Below are 13,144 nucleotides of genomic sequence, written 5' to 3'. Positions count from 1 at the left end.
TCATGTGCGGTTTCAAAAATCAGCATGGCAACATTAAAAGTCTCATTGCAGACATTTGATGGGGAGGGAGAAAGTTCAAAGGAGGAGTATATCATTACCTTAGATGTGATTTGTTCAAAGCCAATTAAAAATCAATAAAATACAAGTATGAGAGTTTTATAGCATAGTTAGCATCTTTTGGTACAGATGAAAGTCCTTAGCTGGGAAAGGACAGTTTTTATTTCTGTCTCAGTCTGATCTGCAGGGCAGGCTCTAGTTTGCATCTGCAGGATGGCTGATTGGGCCATGGGAATTTTTTGGTCTTAGTGCTCTCCTTTAGTGTGATTTTTTTGGTGATAAAATTTAAAGGCTGCTTAAGTATCGCAGGTACTCACATACTGTTGTAGCTGAGAACCTGAAACTGAAGGGGAAAGGTTTTTTTGTGATAAAAGAGTGGGTTCAAGAACAATAATTTTTTTTCTTTTTCCACTCTGTCTCATGTTGGTCAGCCGAAGTGTCACTTGAATGTGGCATAAGATATGAGTAAACATTTTTATCCAGTCTGCTATTGAAATACTTACGCTGTAATAGAAAATTTTACTTTACCTAATTACCATAAAAATTGAAACTTGTCAGTTTCAATTGAAAAAAATTGAGACTCTCATTCAGCTATATTGAGAGTAGCGAGCAGTGCTATCAGATTCTCAGAATGCAATTTATTTATTATTTGCAATTTATTTATTATTTTAATTTTCTTCAACATATAAGTGCAAGCAAAAGAGTGCAGGAAGGCATGAAACTGCTTATGTTTCTGGCATAATTTTTGTCTAGCTTCATGTTTTTTACAAGTGCCCTAGATTAGGCTTTGGCAATGGTATGGAACAGATCTGAATGGGTAACAGTGATGTCTTTAAAAGCTGCTAAAATGAAGATGTGAAAGAGAAATTTGTGTTATATGCAGACTGTTCAGCTATGTATCTTCCTTTTAATCCATGAAAATGTAAAACATGCAGACTATCAAAACAGCAAGTCTAATCAAGAAACAGTGCATCATGGTTTTTAAAATATTTTAAGCATTTTCAAGTTTGTGATTATAATGCATTTGTTAAAGGTCATTTAATTCATAATCCACTTCATTACATAGTGTGAGTTAAGGGAGGAACTAATTCCAAAGCAAAGCTCAAAGACCACAAAGTAGGTGTTGGCCAGAGGAACCAGCAAAGAATAACATGAAACATAACTGCTGCTGCTGAAAGGTCTTGTCATTAGGAAACAATGCAATCTATAACACTGTAGTAAAACAACCATCCTAGCCAGCCTCACAACAAACTGACACCACTGTCTGTCCACCCCTACATTCTTGCTCCATCACAAACGAAAAAGTTTAGAAGGTAAGGACCAATAACCTCCCCATCTTAAAAAGTCAAGATGTTGAGGCATTGCACAGGTGTTTCAGGTCGTGCCTGGCTCCTTCACATGTAAATAAATAAAACTTGCTGGCACTAAACCCAGATAAAGCCTTATTCAAATCAGAATTTCCACACTGGGTTACCAGGTAATTCTATCTCAGGGTGATAGCTTGTGCTAGCTAGATTTCATCATCTTTCAGCTCTGCTGCTGAAGTGCTGTCCATCTGGATGAAAATCCTTCAATGGCCAGGGAACTGCATTACTGCATTGTGGTGCAATATCGCTCCTCAGCCAGACAGGTTAGCCAGAGAAAGCCAAAATGCACACTCTGCTTCGTATTCCAGATTTTATGCACAGAGGGGGAGAATTTTAAAACAAGTCCTGATTCTCAATGTTTTCGAATATTCCATGTCTGTAGTTTGAATTAATTAAAGTTTAGAAGTTGACAGTTATGTTCTTTTATTATAAAAGAATGCTTCATTATTGAAAAAATCTTATCTGCTCAGCAAAAATAATAAAATGAAGGACTCTCATAGGATTTTCTTAGCTTCTGGGCTGAATGCAGCAGTGTATAAAGATGCCAAAACAAAGGCACACAAGAAAACATGCTGAAGTAAGACAATTCATTGTACAGCACCTGCCTGGGACCAGATAAAGTAAAAAATGCACAAGAGATGCTAGTTAAAACAGACCTTAGTGGAAATGCTTTGTGAATTACTTGAAAGTAATATCAATACTATCAGAGAGAATAGGATATAAGGAACCATAGGTTAAATGCATTATTTGGAAAGTTAAACAAATTTTCATTAAAAAATTATCTTTTTATCTTTACTTTAAAAATCTCTCTGCATCTTTTAGCCATTCACATGTAGCCAAAGCATGTCCCCTTCCACTTTGGTGCAGTTAAGAGAATGATAACTTCTGGTGCTAGGAAAGAATTTCATAAGATAATTGGTTGCTAGCAGAATAAAGCCTTTCTTTGTCAATATACAAAGTCAATCGTTCTGAGGATTCCAGCCCTACAATCCAATATCTGCTGTTTTTCATTCCTACTGGGTGCAAAAAGCTTTAAACAATGCTGAGTTGTTTGTGGGGCTTTGTTACATCTGGGAAATATTCCTCATGGGTATGCAGAGTAACATTTATAAATTTTTTAAAATAAAATACTCACGTGCTTACAGAACAAAAAAGTAACAATACAATTGTAAATCTTTCTCCACCAAGGTATTTTTTTAGATTTACCATATACATGTACTGGCTCTATCAGACTTTTTTAAGGTTCGCATTGTAGATTTTCTTTGGTTTTGTTTGGGGTGGATTTTTGGTTTCTTTTTGTTTATTTGGGTTTTTTTTTTATTTTTTGTGCAAATTGTTAATGAAATTACACTGAAGCAAAAGAAAGTAGTTTTCTTATCTCTGTACAATTTAAGTTAATTCTGTTGAGTAGATAGGGCCAGTTGCAAAATGAGGGCTTTAAAAAAAGAGAGAATGGGAAAAAAGCTGAATTATTTATTTACTGTGGTGTCTAACAGTCCTGCTAGACCTGATAATATCAAGTACTTTGGAGAGATTTTCAGTTTATTTTCTAGAGAAAGGGGACTGACTTTGGGAGTTATATCTGCACAAAATATTTTCTTAATTGATGCAAAACTGAGGAAGAAAAGTCAATATATGGACCATACTTCTTTGTTGCACTGCCTTAGATTTGCAGTCATCAGTAAGAGAAAATCAGTGGGAGGTGTAGGAGTACAGAAAGTCACTATTAGTTCCTTGTTTTGGTAGATCATGTGCTTTCATATGTGTTTTCATAGCCAAACCATTTTATTATGTACCTGCTGAGTTTTCTGCCCTCAAAATATATCTGACAGAGAATCTCAAACAGTAAAAAAAATTACTAACAAGAACAAAACAAAACAAAAAAGGAGGGGAAGAGAGAGATAGAGAGAAATTGAAGTGACAGGCATGCAACTGTTCTTTCAACCAGAAGTTTATTTAACAGTGTGCTCCAAGCAGCATTAACTGCATTGCAAGGGGGTTGTTGGTTTTCAGCCTGTCCCCTTGTCACACTGCACACCAGTGCAGTGCTCTTGGCTTTGCTCTTTTTGTACATGGATACAGTGGCATGGACACTCAGCCATTCCTGAACCAAGAACTGGGACTGCTTGTGTTGCCACTGAATATGGAGCATTACAAATTTAAACAAAACTCAGTTATGTTGAGGCCACTCCTTCCTTGCTGTCTATAAGTTAGATTGCTATGGATTACATTAGACAAAAGGAAGCTATTCTACAGCATATGTTGCACTATATATTATTGTCAAATATGTTATTTTTGCTTATGGGTTCTAATGCTAGTTAATGCTTGTTATATTTAATGAACATTATAAAAATGCTAATTATACATTTTCAAGTGTCTGTAAAAAAATAACAGAAAAAATATTAATGGTCTAGATATTCAGTAGTAGGGAGAAATGTATGTATTTGCAATATTTTAAAGTTTTACCCTTCAAATGAGTCATATTTTCTGCTAATTATATGCATTGCTGCTAGCAATTTATCTTGTTACTTTCAAATTATTTTCTGTCATGGCAAAGATTTCTTAACATCTGTATGTATATGGGCAAACTTCTCCTACCATTAGCTAACAGAAAGGGAGGAAAGAGAAGCAGAAGATCAGAGGTGAATAAAAAATCCTTGTTTGCAGTATTCCAGATCCCACCAGAAGATATGACACATTTCATGCACATGCACATACTTGTGTACACACCCAGCAACAGATCCCCAAAAGAAAAGAAAAAAAAACCTACAAAATCTCAGTGCAATAAAAAAATCTCCAGAAAATTACCAGATAAATTTGTCAAAATCACAAATATTATGAAAGTATTGAAAATGAGTAAATCTTACTGTAAAATGTGACCAGTAGAAGTTCCATTTTGGAATTAAATTTTCATACACACCTAGGAAAGGATCTTTTATTGTTTACATTCTTCTTCTCCATGTCTGCTTTGTATCCTGTAGATTTTCTTCTTCCTTCTTTTTCAGCATTTGTTTGATTTTGGCAAGAATATTTTTCCAGTTTGTTATGGGAAAGCTGAAGATGACTATTAACAGCCATTATTGATTATTAATCATCTTCTTAAAGAGCTACTCTACCTTTTACTTCTAGATAGTCAATTTCTCTTTGTCTTCATTTGTTGAAATAAAAGCGAATAAAATCTAATACACATAGATAACTATTATAAAATATGAAAAATCTGTCAAGCAATAGGAAAAAGACTACCTAAAGAAATTAGCAAAGAAGAAAAATATGCATTTAAAAGTAAAAAAATAATCTCTGTAGTAGGAATTAGTTGAAACACCAGACAGGATGGTAAGAGAGAGATGTAGCTAAACAACGAGTACATTTATCTGCCATTCTCAAGAAGAAAACAACTGTTATCATCATGGGGTGATTAATACAATTACTCATTTATTTTCAAATTAAATTGAAGCTGTGTTCAGAAGATGAGTATCATAATACTCATTCTGCTAAGGAGAGAGAAGAATTAAAGACCACGACTACCACTAGCAGAAGCTCGTAGAAGACTACCACTAGAGGCCAAAGCACCCACAAAGTATAGGATGCTCTTTCCCAATCCATGATTTAATAAGTATTTACTGGTAGTCATCATGCCATGATGCAGTATGGCCCTCTTAGAATACTAGAATAAACCCTGTTTTCTTTCACAGCTTTCTTTCCATGCATAGCTCATTTTATTGTGTGACTCCTCTCAGAAACAGTAGGATACATCTTCATCTAACACTTAATTCAACCCTAAAGAGTAGGGTGGGTATATTTAGATCTTAAAAAGCTCAGAAATTTCTTGCTATGGAACTTCAGTGCTACAGATGCAAATGGAGTAAAAAATATTGAAGTGTACTCTTATCAACAAAATTATTGAAAAAAAATCAATATAGCATAGAAAATATTTTTCTGATGAAGGAAAACATGTGGAAAACACAAAAGAATGGAGTCTTAATGCCAGCCAAAAGGAAATTATATACTTAGACATGGAGAAATGTTCTGCAGATCTTGAACTTAAAAATACATTAATAAACATCTGGATATATAAAAATCTATTTACTTTCTTTACAAATCAAACCTATTGAGTTTAAGTAAATAAAATAAGACTGCTTTTAGACCTGCTACTTTTCTTGAGATAGGTTTTAATAGAGAAGGACAACACCACAAAGTGACTATGTTGTGTGCTAGATATTGGTGTAAAGAACTGGGATTAAATTTTGGTATATATAGTCGTGGATTTTAGCTTCAGTAGACTTGGGATTTCGTAGTGGTTAGGTGTTCAAAAGTATCATTCATTATGTCTGTCTAATTTTTAATTACAATTACAAAAACAAAGATTTGTATTCTTTTTTGTTTGTGTTTTTTTTTAATCTTGATATGTTTGTTCCCATATTAATACCTGAGCATAGAAAATGATTGTTGTTTTCTGAGTGTTTATGGAATTTGAACAAGTAGGGAATCTAAGTAGAAAGTTGTCAGCATTTGTTAATAGGTCCCAGGGCCCTCAAGCTCTAAATATATTACAAGGTATTTGCAAACTTCTGTAGCACAGTGGAAGAAGTGGAATCCTGTTATTTCATAAACTCACCATATCACAGTACTATCAGCTCCACCCTGGACAAATATGATGAAGTTTTCTTTCTGTGGGTTATAGAACATAAGTTACAGATTTCACTTCCTTAAAGTTAAAAGGGGACTTTTTGTAGATATTTGTCCATCCCTTGAAAGTTCAATGAGCCCCAAGGCACCATCTCTCCTGACTGTGCCGCTCCCCTCCCTGACTGCCCCCCACCCTGCCTGGGGCACAGAACCCAGTGTTAGCCTGCGGGAGCCATCACCCCTGCCCAGTGGCACATCAGCAGCTCTCCAGCTCCACACAGCCCTGCCCTGCCTGGCTGCGGGCCCTCGTTGTAGCCCAGTGCCCAGGGCTGGGGCTGCACTGGTGTCCCCCAGCTGCCCACTTCTGGCTGGAGGTGGGATGGGCCCTGGCACCAGACTCTCCCTGGACCCCCACTCCACCCTGACAGTCGCCCTCTGTGTTCTTCCCTTCATGGCATTTTCAATGAATCTTTACTGTTTATCATTTTTCTTGAAGTACTATGTTGCATAAAATGCTAAACATATGATAATATAAGAAATGAAATTTTATGGCAGCTCTCCTAAATCACTCAACAGATTGCCTGTATTTTAAACTGTGCTTGTCTGCCAATTTACCACACATTATTTTTACAAATAACTTCATACCGACTATACACAAAGACTGAATCCTTTAAATAGTGAGCCACATAAATGGGGAACAAGTTAAAGAATAGGAGACTGAAGTGCATGCAGCTTTATTGCTTTTCTGGTTTGTTGTTGTTCCAAGGGAGGGTTCATGTGAGGTGACAGAGCTTTGTTGGGTAGAAGCGTAGGTTGCTGCGCACGGCGAGCGAGGTGTCAGCGGCTGTGCCCGTCAGCCTGCGAGGCCAGCGCGGCGCTGCCGCTGCCCTCTGCTGCCTTGGCACAAGTCTTGGCTCCTGAAAGACCCCTCTCAGGACAAGACACGCATTTACTTGAGGACATTTCTCTCCTTTCCACCTCCGGAGATGCATCCTGTCTTCTCCTGTCACTGCTGCCACAGTGTCGCTAGATCCCAGGAGCCGCCAGTGCTGGCAACGTACTGAGCTGCAGGGATGCCCATCTGTGTATGAGCACTGTCAGAAGCACAGTGTGGCAGAGAACACAGGGCTGTGAGGTCTGCACTCTCCTCTCCAGCTGCATCTCATTGTGACAGATTTCAGAACTTGAGTTTCAGGTTTTCTGCACATACGGCTGTATTTGTTACATTTAGCCACATTTTCAAGACTTCTTTTGTGGAACCTGAGAGTTTCACATTTGTTTAAAAATAAACTTGTTCTCATGCAATCTTATGACTCTGGGATTTGAAGTGATAGGCGTTTCAAACCTTTAGTTTAACTAGGACTTCTGAGTAGAGAGGATGAAAGAGACAGAATAAGGACAACTAGAGTGATGTTTGTGAAAAAAAAAATCATTGAGTACATAAGTGTCTTCTTTCATATTGTTTTGTTTTCCTCTTACATGTGGATTAGTGCTTCTGAACCTGGAGGAAAAAGTTCCAATGAGACTGAAATTGTGAGCTCAGTCTGGGAGAATTAGGGAAGAATGTAAAAATAGCATGAGAAATCTTTAATCCTTTGTCCTGACTTCTCCACATAAACAGTAAACTCCAGAGCAGGTGCACTGAAGATACATCATCTTTGTGTTGTTTAACATTACTTTCAAAATGCAAGTGATAAAAAATCAAGAGAGATAATTCTGTCTATCCATCTGTCTTTCAGCTTTTCTGAGCTCATATAAGCTGTTTGTCCCATAGCCCAGATGTGTTTTCCAGATGATAAAGAGAAACTCCTGTGACAGAATTTCCAAATGCTTACATTACTTTGGTAGAGTCTGTCATGACTTTCATTGGTATGTATATGAAGAGAGAAAACTTTCTTACTCAGTTACTACCCTGACTACATTTCAGAGAGTCAACTCATAAATCATGACATTTATATGTAATTTATGATAGGGATTTTAAAAATACAGATTCTTAAATATTGCACATATATAAATAAATAAAAATATAAATATAAATATAAATATAAATATAAATATAAATATAAATATAAATACACACACACACATATATATGTACATTCATGCTCCATGGCTCTTTAGTCTTTATGTCTGAAATTTCTTTCCTGCCATGTGCTTGAATTTTCAGCATTCTTACTATATTAGGTTTGATTATCTTATAGTCAATATCACTAGGAAATAGAGATGTATTTATATCTGTTTATTTTTCTTCTGACAACTTCCTCCACTGATTTTTACTTTTAATTCTGTATTGATTTAATCCTTGCCGTTATATCTGAAGTAGATATGTTCTATGAGGATTAAAGATGGAGTGTTCCAAGTCTCAGATAAAATTCCAAGAGGAAAAGAAGTATCTTCCAAATGTATTAATATGACTTGCTATGAAATGTTTATTTGGGATTAAATGTAGTTAAAATTCCCTAATAAGCAAAACTGCTTTTTAAAGAAAACATTTGATGAGCATATATGATATTAATTAACATACTACAAATTATCTGTGTATTTTGTTCTATTTTATCTTTTTACTGCATGAACTGGTCTTCATAATTTCAATGTATTCTGCAAAGACACATAATGTTTTCAAGCATTTGATTTTTTTTAGTAATTCAGGAATGTCCTAGCAATAGGGAGAGATGTGATATATCTCCCATAAGCCTTGTGTCTTCCTTATATGAGACATTCTGTCATGTTGGATTCAAATTTGTCTTACTATCAGAAAGACCTCTGTTTTCCTCCTTGCCTTTAAAATTAGGTACTAACAATAGAAGTTCTAACTGAAGAAACCATGGTTACAGTGGGACTAAGTTATATCTGCATCACTGTGAAGTCCTTTTCATTTTTGCTGTGTCCTTCATTGTAGACATATGCAGAGTCTTCATTAGTAGCAGTTGCTCTGGTATTTAGAAAAACAGAGAGAGGGAGGGCAGCAGGAGCAGAGGTAGATCCTAGCTGTGGTCTTCCTTCAGGAAAAAGAATTCAAGGAAGAATTCTCAGTTTTCAAAGTTCTAAATACACCCTTGTGTTCTTCAGCAAGTGGAAGAGCAGGAAGAAACATGCTGACATTACATCACTCCTTTTCAAATGACATGTCAGTTATCCTTCCTTCTGCATCACTGATGTAGAGCAAAACCAAGTCCAGTATTGGGACTTGGCACTTTTCTCCCCAGAATCAGGGCCAGACTAAAAATCAGCAAAGCTGTTCTCAAAGTAAAAGACTGGTCAGCAGAAGTTTAAATGTGGGATAGGATTCTAGATGGTCAGCAAATAAAGCAGTGAATCTATCGCTTTTCAAAACAAATTAATCATCTCTTCCCCCTTATATTTATATCTTCTACACCAAGACAGCAAATGGAGCAGAAAACAAAATCTTTCATATTAAATTTTTTCTCAACACAGGATGACATTTACAGCTACAGGGCTTGAATTTTATTTGCATATACTGTTATATCACATCTGCCTTTTCTTTGCGCCATGCTTGGACATTCTTTTTGGATAACTACTTTGGCACCCAGCTTGAAGACAGTGAATCCCATTGTGGAATAATGGCATCTTTAGAATTCATTCATTTAGAGGCAACTTGATTTAGTTGTATGAATCTTGGGTTGGTTGGTCTGCTTAGGAGTTTTTATGCAGAGGAAAATAGAATAATCCTTATCACTTCTAATTCTCACATGATACTTACTGTATTTTTCTCTGTGGAGTAGTTTATGCAGTACAGTAGGAAAATAAAAAACAAGAAAACACCTCTCCTGCCCATAAATTGAATGAAAGCAAAAATGAGCCACCAAACAGCTCCCAACACAGCTGTACAGGAAGAAGTTTCTTCAGCTTAAAAACCTGAATGAACAGGCCCCTCAAAAGATTGAGTTCAGACTTGTTTTGGACAATTGAGAGGTTCTGTCGTACCTGTGAGAAATGTGTTTGTGTCTATTCCTTTTCATTTTTCTAAATCGCCATTACATTTTTAATTACACATCTTCATTCATTATTCCTTAATGAGTGGTGGTATGCACTGTGCTAGAGCATAGCATTGAAGGCATTTTGGTCACCACCAAAACCACCAAATCAGTAAAGCAAGCTTGTGTACTTACAAGGAAATTCAGCAATTTGCAGAATGATATAGTCTCTTTTGGAAGAAAAGGTTACATAACTAAGAAAATTTTTAGAATGGATCAGGAAAGTCGATTTTTAATAATAATAAACAATTCAAATCCATCCTTATCATGTCTGACAAAATGCAAACAGGCTTTCTGTCCATTTTGAATATTCCTAACTTTTTTATGTCCTGTTTTCTGCTGATACATACAGTGGAATTGTACAAGTACTCACTTGAGCTGAGGTGACAGCAGTGTCACCTTTCTTGTTGCTACATCTGCAGAATTCAGCTTGGATAACACCAACTTGGTATGGTCAACATCTGTAGGGATGACTAGAGGATGGACTGGCAACAGAAATCAAGGTTAAAAGCAGAATGCAAAAGAAGATTAATTGTTTGAATATGACAAATAAAGAATTGAATTGCCCAGTTGAAAAATGGACAAAAGAAAGAAAAATAGAAGAAACTCCAGCAAATGAAAAAAGAAACAAGTTAGTGTGACAACATGGGAAGGCCTGTTTCCTAATCCAGCAATAAAAATGTTGTGAGCTTTGAGCTAAGATATTTTACTTAATGAAAGTATCACTTCATTCTTTTTAAAATCATATAACTTTAGACAAGATAATTTGGTTGTACATAGCAAAGGTGAAAGCAGTTTGATGCATTTTACTTTTTGTCTGAGGTGTTTTATTATTATTTACTTTCTGTAGTCTAATATGTATGAAAAATTTACATCTCAAAATTGGACTTTTTTTCCCCTTTGCACCAAAGAAAAGCTTTTAATTATGCTGTGGTCATAGAACAATGAAGCCTTTGTTGATCTGTGATGTTTTATTCCCTTAGGAAGATAGAACCTTGGGTTGGAGGTATGAAAAATGCTGTTCATCTTTAAACCCAACATCAGTCAAACATCTACAGAGTTCTTTATTTCTTTTTCTACTCTGTGTACACATGGAAATTTCAAGTTCTGAAGAAAATTTGAGAAGACCGCTAAGGAAAAGGTTTAATCTTTGGAATACCTATGTAAATATTTCCTGTGTGTAGTTTCCTTGAGGAAAAATTGAATTTAAACTGGGAAAGCTGAAAAAAAAATTGCTTTCAAAACAGGAAACACAAATTACAATAAAACTAAAATATCTTCATTAAAATAAAATTTTCAAAAATAATATTATTCCAGCAAGAACAATAAAAGTAAATGTAAAAGCAAGTGAAATTTTTAGAAATAAATAAGTGAACTAATAACTTGTACTTCAGGCAAATTTTGTGACCTGTTAAGAAATGATCACTGGTCATGGAAATATCCCTGTAGAAATAACATCGTGGATATTGCATTTCTTGTCACTGCTTAATATCCCTTATCAAATGAGTACTGCTTGAAAAATGGACAGTGTTAGATATGGCTGGAAAGAGAATGAGAAAGCATGAATGTTCTCAGTTGGAATTGTAAGCAAGCAGCATCTCCTTGAGTCATGCTACTACCAATAATAAATATTTAACAGTTGGAATTTAGCAAGTTGTCCTTGTTTAGATACAACATTTTCACTGTTTTAATTGAAATTTTATCTTATATCTTTGGCTGAACAATATAGAAAGTGAGATTATATGAAGGGCTCTTAATACTTGTGGCTGTAACAAGACTTGATCTAAGAATAAATCTTAAAAACAGTCTTAAACAAAGAAAGAGCTATACCTGGACCAAAGCAGGAAAATATTTTCATGTTTAAACTCTATAATGTAGAATTTTTCACAACTTAAAAATCTATGTATTAAATTTGTGGGTTATGAGATAAATTTTATGTTTAATTCTGTTGCTAAATCTGTTGAATTATTCTGTCATGTTGGTATACTTCAGCATTATATCCAGGAATGGATATCTTATTCAGTAGGTCCATCACAGTAGCAAGAGTTGAAATGAAATGGAATTTGGCTCCCTATGGTTTATGCTTATATGTAGCTGGAAGAAATATAAATCTTAGTATAATTTGCAGTTCAAAAAATCCAAGCAGCTCCTTGCAGGATGTGAAAATGGTTTGGAATAGAAATCAGAGTGGCTTAGTAGATGTTTTAATCACAGAAAACCCATTATTTATTTCAAGATCAAGTTCCTTTCTGCAGTGTTTTATGAATTGTACAAATGGGTTTATTTGGATGTATTTGGTTGTCATTTCTGATGCTTGGAATGTGAGCAGTGGATGATAGTTAGGCTGAAACAAACTCCTTTGTAATTTGCAGAGGCTTTAAGAAATTTCCAATTGTTATTAATATTATTATCATTACTATTGTATTGGGAGACTGTGGTAAACTACAGAATCACAGGATTGTTATGGTTGGAAAAAGCCTCTAAGATCATTGAGTCCAGCCACTAACATAGCAGTTCCATGTCCACCCCTAAACCATGTCCTTAAGCACCACAAAGTCAACTTTATCAACAGAAATAAAAACCCCACTTCTGATTAAATTATTTTTGCAACTTTCCCATACAAAAAGGCATATAACTTCCAGAAAATAATTTTCCTAAATTTATATTGTATTACTTAAACAGAATTAAGTATGCAAGGCTATATCTGACTTTGGATCATTTAAGGATCTGAAAAAGAAAGTGTCCATTAACTTTAAGGCCTTAATATGTCCTCTATATATAAACTTAATAGAACTTATTCTGTTCTAGATTAAGTTCTAATATATTCTGGTGGAGCAACACCATTCACATTGATTAAAATTGGATTTCATATTGTTTTGTCAAAATCTAAACAAGGTGAAGAGATGGCAAAAAATACTCTGAAATCCCTGTCCTCTGCAAGCCCAGGCATAATTTCAATTTATGGACAAGATTTACAAAATACTTAAGATCTAATTTATATTTCCAGTTCCCTAGCTCCACCTTAGATTTATGCACCAGTGGCTGTATGTCAGTGAGCAGATGAAAAGATTACCCAAACACTGATGCTGTCCCACAGCC

This window comes from Molothrus aeneus, chromosome 5 (assembly GCF_037042795.1).
Source record: "Molothrus aeneus isolate 106 chromosome 5, BPBGC_Maene_1.0, whole genome shotgun sequence".
NCBI classification, from domain to species: Eukaryota; Metazoa; Chordata; class Aves; order Passeriformes; family Icteridae; genus Molothrus; species Molothrus aeneus.
The sequence above is the reverse complement of the archived record's forward strand: the minus strand, read 5'-3'. Positions refer to the sequence as shown.